Source organism: Podarcis filfolensis (genome assembly GCF_964270895.1).
Source record: "Podarcis filfolensis genome assembly, chromosome: 4".
NCBI classification, from domain to species: Eukaryota; Metazoa; Chordata; class Lepidosauria; order Squamata; family Lacertidae; genus Podarcis; species Podarcis filfolensis.
Genome location: NC_139607.1, coordinates 3,307,915 through 3,327,487, shown reverse-complemented (window position 1 = coordinate 3,327,487; position 19,573 = coordinate 3,307,915). Strand labels below are relative to the sequence as shown.

Here is a 19,573-nt window from a genome sequence, read left to right as displayed (position 1 = left end):
GTCTGCTCTGCTAGCCTCCTCCCTGCAGGGGGAATGGAAGACACTGTCCCTTTCCCTGTGTTAAAGAAGAAGATTTAGCTGCCGGTCTTGTCAGGCAGTAAAGTGCCAGGGGCCAGTCCACATTCTCTCGGGTGTCCCTGTGGCCCTGTTTGTATTTATTCCATGCTAAAGGTGAAATGCCAGGAAAAGGCTGGCCCACCCATGAGGCAAGGTGAGGCAACTGCCTCAGTCTGCCTCCTGAGGTAGATCTGTACCTCCATTCCCCCTCACTCCTTCGTCCCCGGCAGGGAGGTTGTGGCGTTCTTGTGATTCGCCTCAGGTGCCAAAATGGCTTGGTCCGGCCCTGCTCACCATTGCAATAAGGATCTTATTTGCTTCTTTTAAGGCTGTGCAGTCTCCCACTTCAGCATGTTTGATTTAAATAAAATAGTGAACATATTTGTGGAATTTCCTCCCCAGAGAGATCCTTTAAGCCTGTTTTCTATTGTCCTTCTGAAGGTTGACGAAGACATTCCTGCTGCAAAAGGCCCTTGAGGCAGAGGCCTCGTGACTAGGGCTGCCACATTTCAAAAAGTGAAAATCCAGACACAAAAGTTGTTGAGCTATTTTTATGAGAAGTACCTCCACTTCTGTCATGGGTTGCCATACGTCCAGATTTCCCCGGACATTTCAGTGCTTCATGACATGACTGAGGTGCATAAATTGGTGCTGTGTTGCTGTGATGGTGAGACATGCTTCTCTAATAGTTTTCAAGTTTTTAAATTATGTTTTATATTATCAGTTGTTTTATGTTGAGGAGTGTAAGTCACCTTGGGAGCCCTTGAGAATATGACTATAAATATTGATATAAAATATAAATATATAAAATATTCCACTAGTGGTGGTGATCTTTGGCTTGTACAAGAATAACATTGTGAAAAAAGGTGTGTGTTTCTCTCTCTGTGTGTGTGTGTGTGTGTGTGTGAGAGAGAGAGAGAGAGAGAGAGAGAGAGAGAGAGAGAGAAGGAGAGAGGTGTTTAATGCTTTGGAAAGGACCTTAAAGTTGTAATTAATTGCAAGTTTGGGAATGAATGTAAAAATCTTTTGCCCAGTTCAGTTTTGGCAAGGAGGCAAATGAGTTGGCATAAAAAGTGTATGCTACAGTCAGGTTGTCTTCCCAGTCAATGCCTCAGGCAGAGCAGTTGAGTGAAGGTAGACTGAATCTGCTCCAGAGGCTTAGTGTCTTGGTGTAGTAGAGCAGTAGAGCAGAAGTGAGATTATTTACTATTCTTGGAGGACAGAGATCTTTTTGTTGTCTGGTTTCTTTTTTGGATTTATCCACAACAGAGTTCAACAATCAAGTTGCAAGACTTTGCACAGGTCAGTTTGGAGGGCCTGTGCATTGTACATGACTCTGGGCTGTCACCAAAGTGGCAATCTGTTTTTAGAAAATGTATATCCCATGTTTTGGACTTTGGCTGAAGATCTCAGAGCAGTTCATAAGATAAAAATACTGGATAGAATACAGCTCAAATTCCACCAATCAGGTCAGCCTCCTACTGCCACTGGGGCAGCTGATTTCATCCTTACGGCTTTTGTGTCTTTTAAGGTCTAGCTCATCCCCTCCTGGATCAGCCAAGGAAATACAATGGACATGTGTTTTTGTGGGTGATTGGTTCATCTATCTAGGAATATGCAAGTGGAAGCAAGCTTCCATGTGGTTATTATATCAAGCTGGACTGAAACAGATATATGGGAACTTATCAGAAATAGCTTTTATGAGATGACCTACCTTAAACTGTGGTTGTAACTGTAGAGGCAGTCACCACATATTATTGTGTCTGGCCTGGAAGGTCCTCACACTACCTGCCATAAGCAGCTACCTGCCATAAGTGGTACCACTGGTGCTCATCTTATTGAGCACACCACTTAGAGAACAGGCTGTGAGGGATGGAGGCCCCCCCCCCAGTGAAGAATGGAGCTCATCCAGGAGTAAGACCTGCATGAAAGCCCCAGGACGAGTACCTGTCTTCCTGAAGGGTGCCTGCCCTCACTGGCCTTCAAGGGCATCACCTCAACTTCTGCAACACCTTTGAGGTGAGCCACCACCTCAGCACCCTGGAGCGGCCGGGAGACATCATCAGTTCCAGCTTCGCCAAATTCTTCATGAAGAACTTCTTCAATAAAAGGACAAAGGAACTCAAACCTGCTGTCCACAGTTCTCCTGTGCACAAGGCAGGAAAGGAAATAATTGTAATTCGGGGGCTGTCCTACCAGACCCATCCTCTGCCCACCCTGCATAAACTCCCGCTCTCGCTCTGCTCCCACTGGACCCACCCTCTGCCTGCGCAGTTTGGATTATGCCTTCAGATATGGGTCAAACTGTGTTCCATATTAAATCAGTATTAAATCAGGGATGTAGAATGCCCTCCCTCCTGAAGCATGAGATGCCCCCTCCACATTGGCACTCTGCTTCCTCTTGAAGACACACCTGGTTAGGCAACCATCCGCCTGAACTTGAACTTCTTTCTCTTTTAACTGTTTTAATTGTTGTGCTTTTTATTGGGCTTGTTCTACTGTATATTTTAAATATGGATGCGTTTAATGTTTCAATGGAATTGTTTTCTTGCATATTTTGATTATGTATGGATTTCTTAATTGACCTTATGCTAATAAACTGCTTAGAAGTCAGTCCATTAATATATACATTTAATATTACTACATCTTACAAAAGCATGGGGCTCAACATGGTGCTGCATATCTAGGATTATAACATGTGGAGCCACTTGTGTTTGCATGGCTAGTTTTAAATAATTGGGCAGGAGCGGATGTATTTTGTAGTAGGCTGTTTTCAAAATAACTTCTTTTAAAAGGAAAACCGTTAAAAAAACACAGTTATTTGTGAGCAGAACAAAAACATTTAATAGAAACTTGGAGGCTGTGAAAATCAGTCACACAAGGTGGGGGGGGGGAGAGAAGATTTGATGTTTGAGGCTTTTGAACTGACTTGGAAATTTTCCATGCAGTTCTTCGCTGACTGACATGTACAACCTAGTATAATGATATGAGATTGTACCGGAGTATTTAAATTTCAGAATGATTGATTAGCTTATAGTGACAGACTGCCAACCTCTGCAAGCTGGTGCCATAGTGCTATCCCAATAGCAGCACTTCCATCTGAAGTGGATTTGCCTAACCTTTGCAGCATCAAATCATAGGATTTCAAGGCCTGAAGAGGATCTTAAAAGTTCAATAGTCCATCATCTGGCACTGAAGCAAGACCAATTAGACTTCACATATCTCAACTATTCTTCAGGCTAAAGTCGTTTTCAAAATATACACTAATAGGGGTTCCACAGCCTTCCCCTTTTTGTTGCCACATGGATGAAATATTTTCATTTTTATCCCAAAATCTTTTGTTCATTTTGAGCTCATTTTCCTTTGTATTACTTGTGGTGGTTTTAAAAAAAGCAGTTAATTCCCACCTTGTTTATCATTGTAAGCCCACAACTTAATGCACACTCTGTTTTATACGCTTGGCAAAAAACATTAAAAAGGGGGGGAGGGCAGAAAGAGGGAGGAGTTCTGGGGAAAACGACTTTGGCAATCCCACCCACCATTGAACCCAGTGGGTTTTGAATATACCTGATTTTGGCTTTTGGTGCAATCCCTGCAAAAGTTGCAGGCTTACTGTATTTGAAATGTCCTTAGAGATTATTAATAGATTGCAGCTATGAGGCAACTGAGTACAAGAGGACCATATAACACTAGATGCCTGTTTGCTACTAAGCCAAATTCAAGGTGCTAATTTTTATATTTGTTTGATGGGCAGCTTAAAAACCAGGTATCCGAAGGAGCATCTCTCCAGGCCTGGCCCTGTCCATGATCTGAGGTGTGTTGAGATGTTCCTTCAGGTTATTATATCATCAAGTAAAGTCCATTAACCTGCTTTTAGCACCAGATGAAAACACTGTTGTTATAACAAGCTTCTGTACGAACAAAAGTATGTTTCGGAGTAAGATAACTGGCAAACTACCCATCTTATCTGTGCGGCCTATAGGTTGGTTTTCTATGCATATAAGAGATGATTGTATAGTTGCATGTTGTGACCCACTCTGAGATCAATGGACACTGTCTGTCCTGTGAAAGGAAGAATGAGGGGAGCAGGCAAAGGCAACGTCAGAGCCTGCTCTGGTTGTGCCGCCCTGTTCTACTGCGCCCCAGGACCAACTTTTGTATGGCAACCTGGCATATGCTGGCAGACATTTTTTAAAGGCTTGTTTTGTCTCTGCCAGGCTTAGGGCAGCTCAGCCAGGAATAGCCCTGGTGCTGAATGGAGTTTGGATCTGGTCTAACTTGAGACTGGCTTAATTTACACCAGCTTTTGGGGTGTTCTGCCTTACCTTGTAAAGTGTTCCTAAGCAATGATTGCATAAGGGTTGGGTCCCTTTGTCCATACAATATAATGGAGAAAACATGAGTTATATATGCACCACCATTCATTATTATTAGAGTCATGTGAATTTTTGTGCTCCTGTATTGGTTTCCAATTACAATATGTCTCAAAAATGCACCTTCTATACTTCTGAGAATCAGCTTGGGGATTCCATGTGACGCTTCCTCTTTGTGTCTGTTTTCCTTGGCAATGAGCTAGACATAGGCATGAATATTCTTCATTGCATTAGCACTTCAATACAAATTTGGGATTGCAGGTGATGATGAGAGAATCTCTTTCCTTCTCCTCATCTCACTTTCCATTTTCAAACTTGTGGCGTGCTCAGTTTGCTGATTTTTGAAATGAAGTCTTTATTTTACTATCAGTAAATATGCCTGTAACACATATTGATTCTTAGATGCACTGGGCTCCCCTCCCCTCCTTATTAGGGATCTCTGCACTGATTGCAATATTGGCAACAGACTATACAGTGGTGCCTTGCAAGACGAAATTAATTCGTTCCGTGAATTTTTTCGTCTAGCGAATTTTTCGTCTTGCGAAGCACAAAATCCCATAGGAATGCATTGAAAATCAATTAATGTGTTCCTATGGTCAAAAAAAGTCCAAACAAAGCCAAATTTGGTACAACAAGAGTTTATTAAGTGCTCTTTAAAGTCACACATACTGTAAAGAGCATTTCAAAATTCAAACCCAGAAATTTTTTTAAAAAACAGCAGAGTGGCCCAATGGTCACAGAAAATCATAAAAATGCAGGGAAAAAAAAACAAGCTTCCAGATTCTTGCAAACCCCTCCCCAACTGTTCCCCCAGCCACCCAGCACACAGAAATTCAAATCCAGAATTTTTTTAAAAAAACAGCAGAGTGGCCCAATGGTCACAGAAAATCATAAAAATGCAGAAAAAAACACACAAGCTTCCAGATTCTTGCAAACCCCTCCCCAACACCAAGTCCTTGAATTCCAAACACCCCAACCCAAAATCCAAAACCCCGCAAAAAAGTTTTAAAAGCTTAACTTACCAAATGGCTGCAAAAGAAGTTTTGGAAAAGCTTCAAAAATCACCAAAGTCTTTAAAAACCTCAAAAAAGGCTACTATGTACACTGCGTTCTATGAGTTGCTCCTCGAAGTCAAGTCGCAACTGTATTAACGGTGTTAAGAAAAAGGAAACAAACTTGCAAGACGTTTTCGTCTTGCGAAGCAAGCCCATAGGGAAATTTGTCTTGCGAAGCAGCTCAAAAAACGGAAAACCCTTTCGTCTAGCGAGTTTTCCGTCTTGCGAGGCATTCGTCTTGCGGGGCACCACTGTAGTTTGAAGAGGACGTTGAAAGTACTTAAAGAACACAAATAGAGCTCTGCTGGATCATCTGGTCTGGCATGCTGTTCTCAAGGTGGCCACCCAGAAGCCTGTGGGAAACCTGCGAGTGGAACCTGAGGCCAACAGTTCACTCTCTCTGTGCTGTGCAGCAAGCAGTGTTCATACCACCTTTGATGCTGGAGCTACTACACAGCAATCAAGGCTAGTACCCACTAGTAGCCTTATGAACTATGAACTTGTCTAATCCCCCTTTAAAGCCCTCTATCTTGGTGGCCATTAGCATATTTTGTGGTAGTGAATCTTATCATTTATCCATGTGCTGCTGGACGAAGAAGTGTTTCTTTTTGTCCTAAATCTTCCAGCATTCAGCTTCAGTGGGTAAGCCTAGGTTTTAGTATTATTGGAGACAGAGAAAAACTTCCCTCTATACATTATCCACATGATGCATAATTGTATGCATCGTTTTCATATGCCTGCTTATACATTTTTTTCCCTAAACCAAAAAGCCCCAAATGTTGTAACTTTCCTTCTTAGGGGAGTTGATCATTTTGGTCTACCCGTGTCCAAACTTTTCCACCTCTACAATATCTGTTTTGAGGTGCAGTTGTGGTAAGAATTTACTTCTACACCATCAGTTTGTTACCAGGTGAGGGAACAACTTAAATAAAACAAAAGCCAATAGAATAGCAAGATGAGGCATCCCGTAGGAGCCCGGTTTATTAGAGCTATTGCAACAGGGCAGCCTTGCCAACCAGCTGTTCAGCAGAAATGCTAGTTAGAAAGACTGCTATGAGGTATATCAGAACACAGCTTATACAGGCTACTAACACACAGCACACAAAGCCATCAAAACACCCTTGAACATTTTTCAGTGTACATTAAGAAAGGTTATGGGTCATGAGATATAAAGATACATGACTCCACACTGGCATCAACTTCCTTGGGGTGTCCCAAAACATGTGGTCTCAGCATACAACTTGTTGGACAGTTGTCTAGACAACCAGACGTTCCATGAGAAGGGAAGAGGGTCATAAATTCCTCTCCCATTTCCTCTTTCTGGGCCTCACTTAGCTTCAAGGAAAATTGCTAGTTCTCACTTGGGTGCTAACTTAACACATACTTCTTTGGTATGTGTTACATACCCCCTTCTAGGGTCAGATAAGGCTGGAAGTGGTAAGCAATGTTTGCACAGCTCTACACAGTGCAGGAGAGTGGCATGAGGGTTACAAAATGCAGGTACATAAAAATCAAGCCTAATACATTCTAGCCAAAGGTTCAATGCAATTAATATTGAAACATTTTTAAAATAAAAAATCTACACCCTGGGTCTTTATTTCTTACATCATGGTGATCAGAATTGTACACAGTACATAGATTACTATAACAGCAGCACTTTTATTTTCAATCCTAATCCTAATGATCCCTAGTCAAGAATTTACAGTTTTCACAGTTGGCACACAACGGGATGACATTTTCATGGAGCTACCCACCATGACTACAAGAGCTCTTTCCTAGTCATTCACTGCTAGCCCAGACTCCAAAAGATTATGTATGAAGTATGCTCCAAAATTTTGCCCCAATGTGATCACTGTACACTTTGTTACACTAAAGTACACTTGCCATTTTAGTGCCCATTCACCCAGTTTGGATAGATCCTTCTGGAGTTCCCCAAATCCCTTTTTGTTCTCAGCACACTGAATAATTTGGTGTCATCAGCAAACTTGGCCACTTCTCTGATCGACAAAACTCCAGGTAAGCAAGTTGAAAAGCCTAGGTTTTGATTCCTGAAGAACCCCACTTCTTACATCCCTCCTCAGGAGGCCTGTCAGTTTATTCCTACTCCCTCATCTCTGTTCATTAACTAGTTTCCGACAATGATATGTCATCTTCTCTCCGAGCCAATATGGGTGAAGCCTCAGAAACCTCCAAGCCAAGACAGGTGAACCTGAGTGCTTGGTCTTAGAGGATGGCATTGATATCAAGGCATAATGGAAACCTTGGCTCTAAATTCTCTTAGTCCTAGTGATACCTTTTCTGATCTGTGGAATACATCCTAGCTGAACTTCTATTATTGTTTGACCATTCCCCAAACATTCTGGAGATATTTCATAGAATCATAGAATGGTAGAGTTGGAAGGACCCTGAGGGTCATCTAGTGCAACCCCCTGCAGTGGGGGGATTTTCTAAATGAGAGGCTTGGATCTTCATGCAGATGCCCTCTGCAGGAATGAATTTATGGAGGTCCCATTTGGAATGCGTAATTGTTGTGCTTAAAAAAAAAAAAGACTTTCTCTCGTTAGGTTTTGTTTAATATTTGAAGACTGCTATAACACAAGGTCAGATAGGGATGTGAAGGAAAGTGAATGAATGTGTCTGGGGAATCCTAGATTATGAAACATGCATTTTAAAGGTAGGCTCAATTGATGCTGATCTGTTTACTTCAAAAGTGTCCAGTTAATTCAATGCCAAGCCAAACTTCTGTCCTGATATTTCACTTTAGCAACAGTAATTTGCAATAAGCTCCAAGACCCCGAAGCATGCTTTGACCCTCTTGATTTACCAATTCCCCCAATTTTTCTAGAGTTCCTGTTTTGAAATCAAATGTGACTGTGCTGAACTTTTGGGCAATTGCCCACTTGCACATATGTTGAATTTGACAGCAGTGTGGTCACTGTTCCCAATCAGTTCAGCAACACTTGCATTTTATACCAGACTCTGGCCACCACAAAAGATTAAGTCCAGGATTGCAGTGAATTGCTGAGGGTCTTGGTGACAGCTTAATGATTTTTCTGTCCATTGTTTTGCAGTAGTGTTGTGCTGCACTAGGTGTTGAAGTATTTTCAAAAAATTATATGGAATTCAAATTTTAATACAACAAAATACAATAAAGAAGCATAAGAAGCAATTCAGTTCAAAATGAGTGTGAATATTCTAATGCAGTGGATCTGTGGATGTGCCAGTTAAACAAAGATCTTTGATGTTTGTTGTAACAGTTGTCAGCTTGAGTCTTATGTCAGATTCAGCATTCATTCTGCTTCTGCCCATGGATCGATTCTCCACTCCTTCCCCTGTCTTGCTTTCAGCCATGGCTTTATTCCTCTGAGGAAGGCAGAGCCTCCTCCCCTGGTTACTTCTGGTCCATCCCACCCACTCACCTTCCAGGTAGAACACCATGTTCTAAGTCTAAGAATAATGGACCAGTCACACCCACTGTTCTTCTCTCTCACACATAGACTTCTTCTTTGGCCACATGGTCACCTTATTCAAATAGGTAAGTGACACAATGCAAAAACCTCATCCCCAAAGTGAGAGTGAGCAGCAAGCTCTCTTTTCAAACTGTTTTCTAAGTGGAAAAACTTACTGTTCTCCAGCATGAGCTATTCAGAATTGATGGAATTTCATTTACATGGTTGTGGTCCCTCCCTTTACATTCTGGCAGTTCCCTGGCCTAACAGAATGAAAGCACCAGCAATCTTGTACTATCACTGCATTTGTTTCTCATGCATGACACAACACTTCTTACTCAGATTTCCTGTCCCCCAAAGGCACTCGGGATTGATGAAGTTGTCCCTGATAAGGGAGCAGTTGCTGTGGGCCTTATCATTTATGGTACTTTAGCCAAGGCCATCCTAGAGGCAAATAAAACCAAACAGAACTTTGAGCGGTTGCTGCTAGAGGCAAAGGAAATGGTCACTCTGGTCCTCTGTTGTTGTAGCTGTTGTTTCAAGCATCACTGCGTGTAAGAAACAGTCGACTGGCCTCAGGATAATGCTAGCTAATTGGAGGGAGATGAGCACAGATGCTGGCTTTTATTAAATATCTGCAGGAGCTGCAGTTCCACTAGGCTCCCAGACAAAAGAGAAAAGGGGGGAGCCCTCCAAACCCCTTGACTGCTCTTTCTGTCCTTGAGACCAAGCATTTTATCCAGCTGTCTTCTGTTAACTGTTGGAAAAACAGCAGCGACTGAAGGTAGTATTCAGAGATAAGAAGTTAAAGATCTGTCCATTTGTGCAGGCACGAACACTAATTGGATGCCTTTGCACGAGAAGGTGATAATGTTAGCAAAATGTTCTTCCTGTTAACAGAGCACTTCCTGGTGTTGCACTAGAAACATTTTATTTGTTACTTTTGTATGCCACCCATTTTAGCCTTAAACATCATTTTAACTTACGTTAAACATTAGGAAGTGTGACATTCATTTGTCCCCTCCTTGCTCCCCCCCCCCCCCGAATGTGGCTGAAAGGATATTTGAACTGTCTGTCTGATCACAGGGAAGACTAAGTAGAGTGGGCATTTTCACTGATTCCATACCTCTAAATATTTGTCAAATGACAATAGGTACATTTCACACCTTCATGCTGGCAGTAGCGATATGTTCATTGTAGTTTCTTGGAACTGTATGTTTCATTCACTCTCATCACCACCAGTGCCCAACTAACCAATTTCCTTTGTCTTGGCAGTAGAGGCCACCAAGCTACAGCCAGCCAGCCACAATAAGGTGCTGTCTGTAATTGTGGTTTATATTTCATGCTTGTAAGTTGCCTTGCAGGTTGCAGGTTCCCCTTTTTGAAGATGGGGACAACATTTCCTTGCCTCCAGTCTGCAGGGATATCACCTGTTCTCCAAGAATTCTCAAAGGTTATAGACAATATTACATACTGATTGTTAGAAGTGGGTCTGAGACCCTCAAAATGAAATCTGAACAAAACTGGTGAAGCAGCAAAGAGTTTATTGATTACAACCACCTTCTTGCAAGAACAGGTGTCCAAAAGTAGGGACACACAAACTGATAACACACCAGCTTATATTCCCTATACTTGAAGCGCAGGTTCCCTCCCTTGTCTCTCCTTGGGTGGAGACTACAAGGTTTACAGCCTATCACAACCACCTAATTAATCTATTAACATTATTCATTATTTACCTTATTTGGTCTATTTCCTATGCAACTATTTGCTAAGCCAAGCAAAAATACCTGGAGACAAGTGTGAATTGATCTCTGTACTTGCTGTACTTGTCTACTTATCACAGCCACCTTCTGACCACTAGCAGGTGTCAGCCGGTTCTTGCTGACGCCTGCTAATCTGAACTGTCTGAGATTACAAATCAACATTATGCGTAGCTATGGCCTTGAGCAAAGCAACACCATGTCTTGGAATTGCCTAATAGCTGTGGCCTTGTGGCTTTTATATATGAAAGAGCAACATTTTCATTTCTTATACCCATTACTCTAATTTTGGCGACGACCACCCTTGATTACCTTTAAGCCACATACCAGCCACTAGTGGGTGTAAACAAGCTCCATATTAGTCGAAGTATACAATAAACAGCATTTCAATTGCAAACAGACCTTATCTATGAGCATCCTAACCACACGCTGTTCTAAAGATACGCCGTATAAGCAATTCTGCGATTATGCAGCATTTTAACCTTATGGCCTTTGAAAAAGCATATTCTTATTCCTCACATTGATGATTAGAAAAAGGGGAGAAATAGAGGCTGAAAAAGAAGCCAGCAAAAGGGGTAGGGAGCTGGCAGTGGGGGGTTGAGTGAGTTAGGAGAGAAATTGGCAGTGGGGAGGAGGAGGAGGAGGAGGCAGGCAGGCAGCAGCAATGAGTGGCAGCAGAGGAGACAAGTGGCAGAGACCTTGTGGGCCTGAAACTGCTGACCTTTCCAACCGTCTCAGTCCTGCTGCCCTAAGGCAACCACTTCACCTCATGAGCCGGTCAGCTCTGTCCACCCATGATGCTCTCCTAATGATAACATCCATGCATCAAGTTCAGCCAGCAAGGGCAGAAAACATGGTGCAGCTGCCACCCCCTCCCTGTGGAGTTCCCTCTCCATAAAACATCTAAACCTGAGCACCATTTGGAGTCATTGCAAGACCTGCCTGTTTGTGTCAACCTTTTGGGGCTCATCCATCTGTCATGGGTGCTTTAGCTGAGATTCCTGCATTGCAGGGGGCTGGACTAGATGACCCTTGGGGTTCCGTCCAACTCTCCGATTCTATGATTCTATAATATTCAGAAAACTAGCCAAAGAGTGAGGGGTAAAATGCACTTGGGTAAAGGGTTTATGGGGACGCGAGTGGAGCTGTGGGGTAAACCACAGAGCTTAGGGCTTGCTGATCAGAAGGTCAATGGTTTGAATCCCCACGACGGGGTGAGCTCCTGTTGCTCGGTCCCTGCTCCTGCCCACCTAGCAGTTTGAAAGCATGTCAAAAGTGCAAGTAGATAAATAGGTACCACTCTGGCGGAAAGGTAAACAGCATTTCTGTGCGCTGCTCTGGTTCGCCAGAAGCGGCTTAGTCATGCTGGCCACATGACCCAGAAGCTGTACGCTGGCTCCCTCGGCCAATAAAGCAAGATGAACGCCATAACCCCAGAGCCGGCCACGACTGGACCTAATGGTCAGGGGTCCCTTTACCTTTAAAGCATTTATAGAACCAACATTCTTTCTTGCAAGCACTGTGATTGGACACTGTTAGTTGAGATCCCAGGCCTGGATTGGAAGATGGGCCTCTCAATTGGCCAACCCCAGATCCCTCCTCCCACCCTGGCATCTCCCTTATATGAGAGGGATACCTGTAACTGTTGTTGTTTTTAATCTGTTGTCTCCAAATAGCTTGGAGGTCCATTTCTGTCAGTATATGCCCAGCTAGCCTTAGTATTTGGGATATGGACAAAGTGGTTGCACAGCCCTTCTAGATGACAGAGGTGGTTTTATGGTAGCTCACACAGTTTGAGCACACTAGGCGCTGTGCTGTCGGGGATGCCACAACAATGCTGTACAATGGAGCACAAGAGATGGGGAGGCGCCAATTTTTAGTGTTGCACAGGTTGCTGAAATTGGAGAGCCCAAAGTCTGCCTCTGCCAGATGGGCCTTTACCCTGATTCAGTAGGGCTCTTCTTATGACTACCAAGTTAATAAAAGATAACCAGTGTGGCACCAGAAAATTGAGGAGAGACAAAATGCATTTATTGGTGTGTGAGCTATAGCCCATGTTAGATTTCTGAAAGAGAAATAACAGCCTATTTCTCATTAACACTCCCATCCTAAACATATTTTCCCCTCTGAAGTCCTTTTGCCTTTGACAAAGCAAATTTAGGTGGTATAATTTTCTGTGCAGAAAGTATTAACCTGAATTGAAATTACAGCAAGGAAAGCAAACAAGGAGAAGAGCTTTCAAGCAAGCTACAGTCCCCACACAAAACATTTTCTTGATGTGCAAATTAGGCAGAGAGAACACTGGTGTATTTCTTTAGAAAACACAATTATCTGAACCAGGTGGAACCCTGAACACAGGCTCTAAGAGCAAACTGAAACAGACATAGGATGGCCAGTTATGAATTGCCGATAAAGGAGGACTTGCATCAGCAAAAAAAGACCAAAGCGACGCCAACACATAAAATTTGCATGTGAGGATTCATATTTTTAGGTGTACATTAAGGAATAATTGGTATAATTCAAAGAGAAATACAATATATCTCCCCATATATTGATGAGATACCAATTTCATAATGCACTAGTGAACAATTTCTGCATTCTTTGGAGCTGTTAGGATCTCCAGACCAAAGGCTGGAAGTATTTTGTCACTTAAACCGACCCCTCAGGCTGCGTAATAAAGCTGGGACCATCCAGTAATGATGGGTCACACCCACGGAGCCCTTACACCCAGACACAGTATTTTATACAAATGTGCACATATTACATGCATATTACATATGAAAAGAAGAAAATAAAAAGGTGTATCATTAAATTATTAACTTTTCCAGGTTCTTTTTTTTATGCAGCTTGAAAATGTTCTTTCTTATGGGTGAAACTGGGCAACCATATTACCATAAACTGATTTACTATTTTGCAGGATCTAAATCCTTGAAAACAGGATTTGGCCCATGGGTCATACCTAGTTTGCCATCTCCACCACAATACATGAAAAATACAGAAAAAATGATCAGCCAAAGAGAAAACAGCGATGGTCTGATCTTGTTAGTTCTGAACTATCACAGTGCCAATCAAGGAAGGTTGCATCAAATTAATGTCACCAAAGGGTGAGAATAAATTAATTACCTTACTCATAGCAGTTTGGTATTAATTCATAGAACTTTCTGTCTCCCTATCATCATCTAATTGCCAAATGGCAGTAACCTTTCTAAAAATTAGGTTCCCATTAAATCCTTTTAAGTAAAGCTAATTTGGTGCTCTCTCCTAGGTTTGTGCTCTTAGCTTCTGAATGTTTGCAGAGCATATTTGGATACTCTTAACAGCTCCAGAGGTACATTGTACTCATTCTCAGCGAGGAAAATGTTATAGTTTGAATGTGCCCCAAGCAATAATGGTTTGTTATGATGAGTTATTTGAAAAATGCAGTAAAGATAATACCAGTGCAATGTACATCTTAGCTCACTGGGGGTGGGTATCCCCTCACATTTCTAAGAGTGAATTTTCCATCTTTACAAATAAATCTAAAATAGTGTTCTGAAGTGGAAATCCTGTAGGTAAATTTGAAACTATTTTAATTCCTTGCTGTTTCCTAAATGCCTCCGTAAGCAGATCTCCGTAAGCAGATCTCCGTAAGCAGATCTACAGTCTGGACTGTATCACTTCAGGTGTGCAGGTGTAGCATTTTTTCATATGCTCAATATCCTCTTCTCCCACCACACTCTTCCTCCCCTCAGACCTTCTTGTCTCCCATTATAAAAAGCTTGGGACTTGATTGCATGCTTTTGGCAAGATAACCTCTAATTTGGCCCATACTGAGGGGGCCTTAGGCAAGTCACTATCTCTCAGCCTCAGCTTTCCACTTCTAATGTAGGATATGCTGGCCTACTGTTGGGGCTTGCTTTTTTAATCATTACTGCAGGGATATTAGTGAGGAGCATTAAGTTAGGAACATCCGTAATAACAATTTATTGCCATTGTGATAGGCTAGGTCCTTACCAAAGGTTGACCTCCCAGTTGTGTGCTTTCATCGAAGAGGAAGCAAAGAGGGTAAAATGGACAGATTAAGGTCACCAGCCTGTCACTTGTCAAAATTTCAGCTGAAGTAACCAAGATATGGAGACAATAAAATGGAGAAGCTGGTGACAAAGTATAATGCCAAGCAGCAGGGCTCTGTCTGTAGCTACTCACAAATGAATAGGTGTCCAGTTCACTAATGCATGCCAGTGTACAATTAAATCTCAACAGGCATTCATCAGATAAAAACCACCACCTTCTCTGCTTTGTGTTAGAGTTTCCCCCAACAGATTGCACATCTACATCAGAGCCCAAAGCCACCTTTAAATTAACCTAGTCCCATGTCACACAGACAAACCAAAATAATTCCTTCAAGCAGTGAAGAAAACTCAGTGTTGATGTAAAATATAGGCTCTCTCTCTTGGGAACTCATTATCTTTTAAGGGTGCTGCCTTGGAAATCAGAGTTTTTGTAGGTGAGTAGCCTCACAAACCTAAGCCACTTCTGCAGCATCAATAGAAAGGTTCCATGCAGGTCTGTCTTTCAAGGATATCATCAAAATTCCTCAGTATTAATACATGTTTTGAAAAAGTATGAAGCAAAATCTGCAAAGAAAAGAACCTAGGTCATTTGGGCACTGGAAAATCAAAACAGCAGGTATTCAAATGCCTCAGAAGCCCAACATTTAGGCCCTAATTTTAGTGGATAGCAGCTCTCCCTAACTCCCTGGCTTTAAGATAATGTGATGATTCTTCAGGTTTGCAATCTATACAGTGGTACCTTGGGTTAAGAACTTAATTCATTCTGGTGGTCCGTTCTTAACCTGAGGTACCACATTAGCTAATTGCCACCACACCACAATTTCTGTTCTCATCCTGAAGCAAAGTTCTTAACCTGAGGTACTATTTCTGGGTTAGCGAAGTCTGTAAGTTGAAGCGTCTGTAACCCGAGGTACCACTGTAATTCTTACCAACTTTCTCATTTTACACCAGCCCTATGAATGAACCTACAAAAGCTACCAACTTACAAAAACAAAATTAGCCTATTTATGGGCAGAACAAAACTGTTTATGCATAATTGTTTCATTCGATTCTTTGGGATTAAATCTTGCACAGCTGTGAGTAGACACCACCAGCCAAATCACTGCCATGCCAAGCACCAGAGGGAAGGAGGCAGAGCAGGCAACCTGCCCTGATTGTGGTAGCCTGTGTAAAAAAAAGTCTTCCTTGCTGGCATACAATTCCTCGTCACCTATGACTACCAGGTGAATGCCCAGTGGAAGGCTGTTCTAAACAATAAACAATTAAATGTGCCTAAGAACTACCTGTACATGCTGAATCTATGTCTAAAAAGCAATGCAGAGACAGAGGACAAAGAAATGTGATTCTGCTGCTTGTGCTGAAAACACTGTGCAGTTATTATGAAGCAATTCTAACAAATTTAAAATACACTTTGATATTTGAGTGTTATTTGTAATAGTCCTACAAACTTTGTGCCTCTGTTTTGCATTTTCCAAAGTAATGCCTAGAACCAACTTCCATGCTAGGCTGGAATGGTGAACATTTCTTTCAAATGGACCAGTAGAATTTTAACCTTTCTTTCATGACATAACTAGACATTAAAAAGGAAAGCAGAAAAATGACATATTCTTAAGGATGGACAGATCCATCTATTTCTGCTCCAGAATAGTTTTTCCTCCTTAAGTCTGTTCTGTTTCATTTCTCCATCAATCTGCAATTTTAAAAAGCATGAAAACTTGCATTTTATGTGCAGTTGACTAGGTTTTTAAATCAGAACCATACTGCAAAATTTGGAGAAGTGTGAAAACTGAAGGATAGCTGCATTCTAATCTGCTTATTTATGTGGATCAGGAATGAATCACTCACATTTCTGCACATATTTAGACATTGGTTCAGCTGGGATAAGTATTAAGGGGCATTAAGCCATGGGAAAAGGTACGCGGGTGGCTCTGTGGTCTAAACCACAGAACCTAGTGTTTGCTGATCAGAAGGTCAGCGGTTTGAATCCCTGTGACAGGGTGAGCTCCCGTTGCTCGGTCCCTGCTCCTGCCAACCTAGCAGTTCAAAAGCACCTCAAAGTGCAAGTAAATAAATAGGTACCGCTCTGGCGGGAAGGTAAACAGCATTTCTGTGTGCTGCTCTGGTTTGCCAGAAGCGGCTTAGCCATGCTGGCCACATGACCCAGAAGCTGTCTGCGGACAAACGCCGGCTCCCTCGGCCAGTAAAGCGAGATGCGCGCCGCAACCCCAGTGTCGTCCACAACTGGACTTAACGGTCAGGGGTCCTTTACTTTTACCTTTAAGCCATGGAAAAAATGGGTTTTGTGCTTAAGGGATGAGAGAGTTGGTTCATTGTAAGTGTTCAAGTAGAATGTTCCAGCACAAATAAATCAGATGGGACATTTCTAGAGGTGGGCACAAGAAACCCACATGCACAAATGGAAACTGCAGAATACAGGCCATGAAGGGGCACATAAGAGCCCATTGAATCTGGGTACGTAGCTCTACATCAGTGTTTAGAAGGTGGACGGTATGGTCCTTTCCTATCACTGCTGTCAACAAATGGCCATTGACTTCAGTTTTACTGATATTAAGCCTCACTTTCATTTTATATGGAGTTGCAAGCTGGGTATTATCCATATGCCCTTCAGATGCTGCTCATGCAACACCTCTGTTGCATAACTCCTTGTTTTTACTCTTAGCTGTAGGGTTCTTCATTGAAGGTTCTTCATTGTTTCCTCAGTTTTGCTCTTGAGTTGCTCTCTCCTGCTCTTCTGGGAATCTGAGCCACAAAGCTCCAGCGTGGGACATTGGGCAAAGTTATTTAGCAGGAGCCTTTATGGACAGCTAAGGGGAAAAGGTCAAGCTGAAAGAGTGGGGGTCACAAGCAGGGATATAAAGAGAGGTAAGGGTGGGAAGATAGCATGAGATGTCCCAAGAAAAGTAATCATGTGAAACATTATGGGCAAAAGTCACATTTTGTCAGAAATGAATGTAAGAAACAGGGCTAAAATTACTATCAGATTGAAACCAGAGAATACTTGTGTCCTAGCTCACACACAAGGCTGACCCTGAGTCCCCACACGAAGCCTGCTTATATCAGTGCCCTTTTTGTAAACAGTCAGCAGTTTAGGGCTGTGAGCTGGTCAGCTCTTGCTGACTCAGAGTGATGTCCCAAACACCCTCACTTTTATATTGTTCAAAATCTAATTCAATATTCAGATGCTACCGGTTGCTGCTACTTCCAAAGTAATCTCCCTGCTGTAATAAATGGCTGAGCTTCAAGGGATTGAAATCCTGATCAGAATTCAGCAGCTCAAGTCCCATCTGTTGTTGCAAGTTGCATTAATAAATGGAGGAAAATATCAGGCAATTTTTGCAAGATGCCTGGAACAAAATACATTAGTCCCACACTATAAACTGTATACATAAGAAACAGGTGGTGTCCTAATGGAACTGTCTATATACACTTCCTCCCCTACCTCTAACTTTTGTGAAAAGCACACTGACAGCTTGGCTGTGATTTCTTTGATATAGCTTTAAAGTGGCACGTTGTTTAAATGCACATTAGCATGGGAACACGCAATGGTAAAACTGATTTGGTTTGGAGGTGTGTTTTTTTCCTTGTCGCTGACGGTGCAGAACCTGCTCCTGCTCATCATTCTTATTTAATCTGGCCCAGTGATGAAACAGACTACTGGGGCAAGCTTGGCAGTTGAAGGATCCAGATGCTAAGCTCCAGGATTAATTTCTCTAGCAGGGGCATCTGGGAATCTGCTTCTCTCCCCTGGCTTGGATGGCAGACTGGATTAACCCCTAGCTATCCAAAAAGGCTCACTTCTCTGTCAAGTTAGGAGCTCCAGCTAAACGGTCAGGTAAAGGCTGCCAGACTGACATTTTCTAAATGGAAGAACTTATATTTAACTTGGATGGTTTTAATTTTCCCAGGCTTGGGAGGTCAGCTGCAGAAGAATCATCTGCTTCTGCTTTTCTTTTTTGGCACCAGGTGAATGGTGTGACACAAGAAGTTTGTTAACAGCAAAACAAGACCCATAATGTCTGAAGGAGGAAAAAAATGCTGTTAGCTGCATCTGCCTATCTATCTATATATTCCTAGTGATATTTTGAATTATAAAAGCAGAGATGTGAGTATGTATAGCATTTTTATAAATGTGTGAGAGGAAGATCACAAAACTAAGAAACCACATCCATAGTGCATACTTGTCTTTCTGAAAAGACTGTATAGGGTGACCATGTTATTTTAAAACATTTGTATATTTCTCTGCCCATTGTTTTCTGAATCGGTTTGGTAAGTTTCTTCAAATAAACAAACATTTATTTATATCCCTCCTTTCCCCCAGAATTTGGACTCAAGGCAGGCCACAAAAATTAAAACAGCTAGCTAAAACATATAAAATATAATAGTTAAAATAATTAAACTATAGGAGAATTAAAATGTTGTAAAAACATCTATTAAAATGCAGAGAGTAAAAACAGCACAGAGCTATTCAAAGCCCTTTCCTTAAAAGCAGTCACTTCCTGAAAGCCTGCAGAAATGAAACAGTTTTGACCTGACCATGGAAGGAGAACAACAAAAAAGGCACTTATGAGGTGTTCAGAAAGCGACTTCTTTCTTCCTCTAACCCTTTAGATGTCTGAAGTTGCTTGAAGCAGTTCTGTGGCTGCATGACAAAAAAAGAGAAATTCCTTTAAAAATGCTTCGAGGAAGTGACTGTACATCATAATATGCAGTCCCTTACTGGGGAACAATACAGGAAAAAAATGGCTGCCCTGTAAGGTACAGTCACATCCTGGAAGCATTTTTAAATGGATTTTTTTTAAGGGTGTA

The 19,573-nt window shown here is 42.0% G+C and overlaps 1 long non-coding RNA gene across 1 annotated transcript; it reads left to right on the top strand.

The window, feature by feature from the left end:
- Positions 1 to 13,652: 13,652 nt before the first annotated feature.
- On the top strand, positions 13,653 to 18,934 carry LOC310761367. Its single transcript, XR_014547435.1, has 3 exons — positions 13,653 to 13,798; positions 17,481 to 17,629; positions 18,731 to 18,934. It is a non-coding gene; the product is annotated as an uncharacterized lncRNA (long non-coding RNA).
- Positions 18,935 to 19,573: the final 639 nt, after the last annotated feature.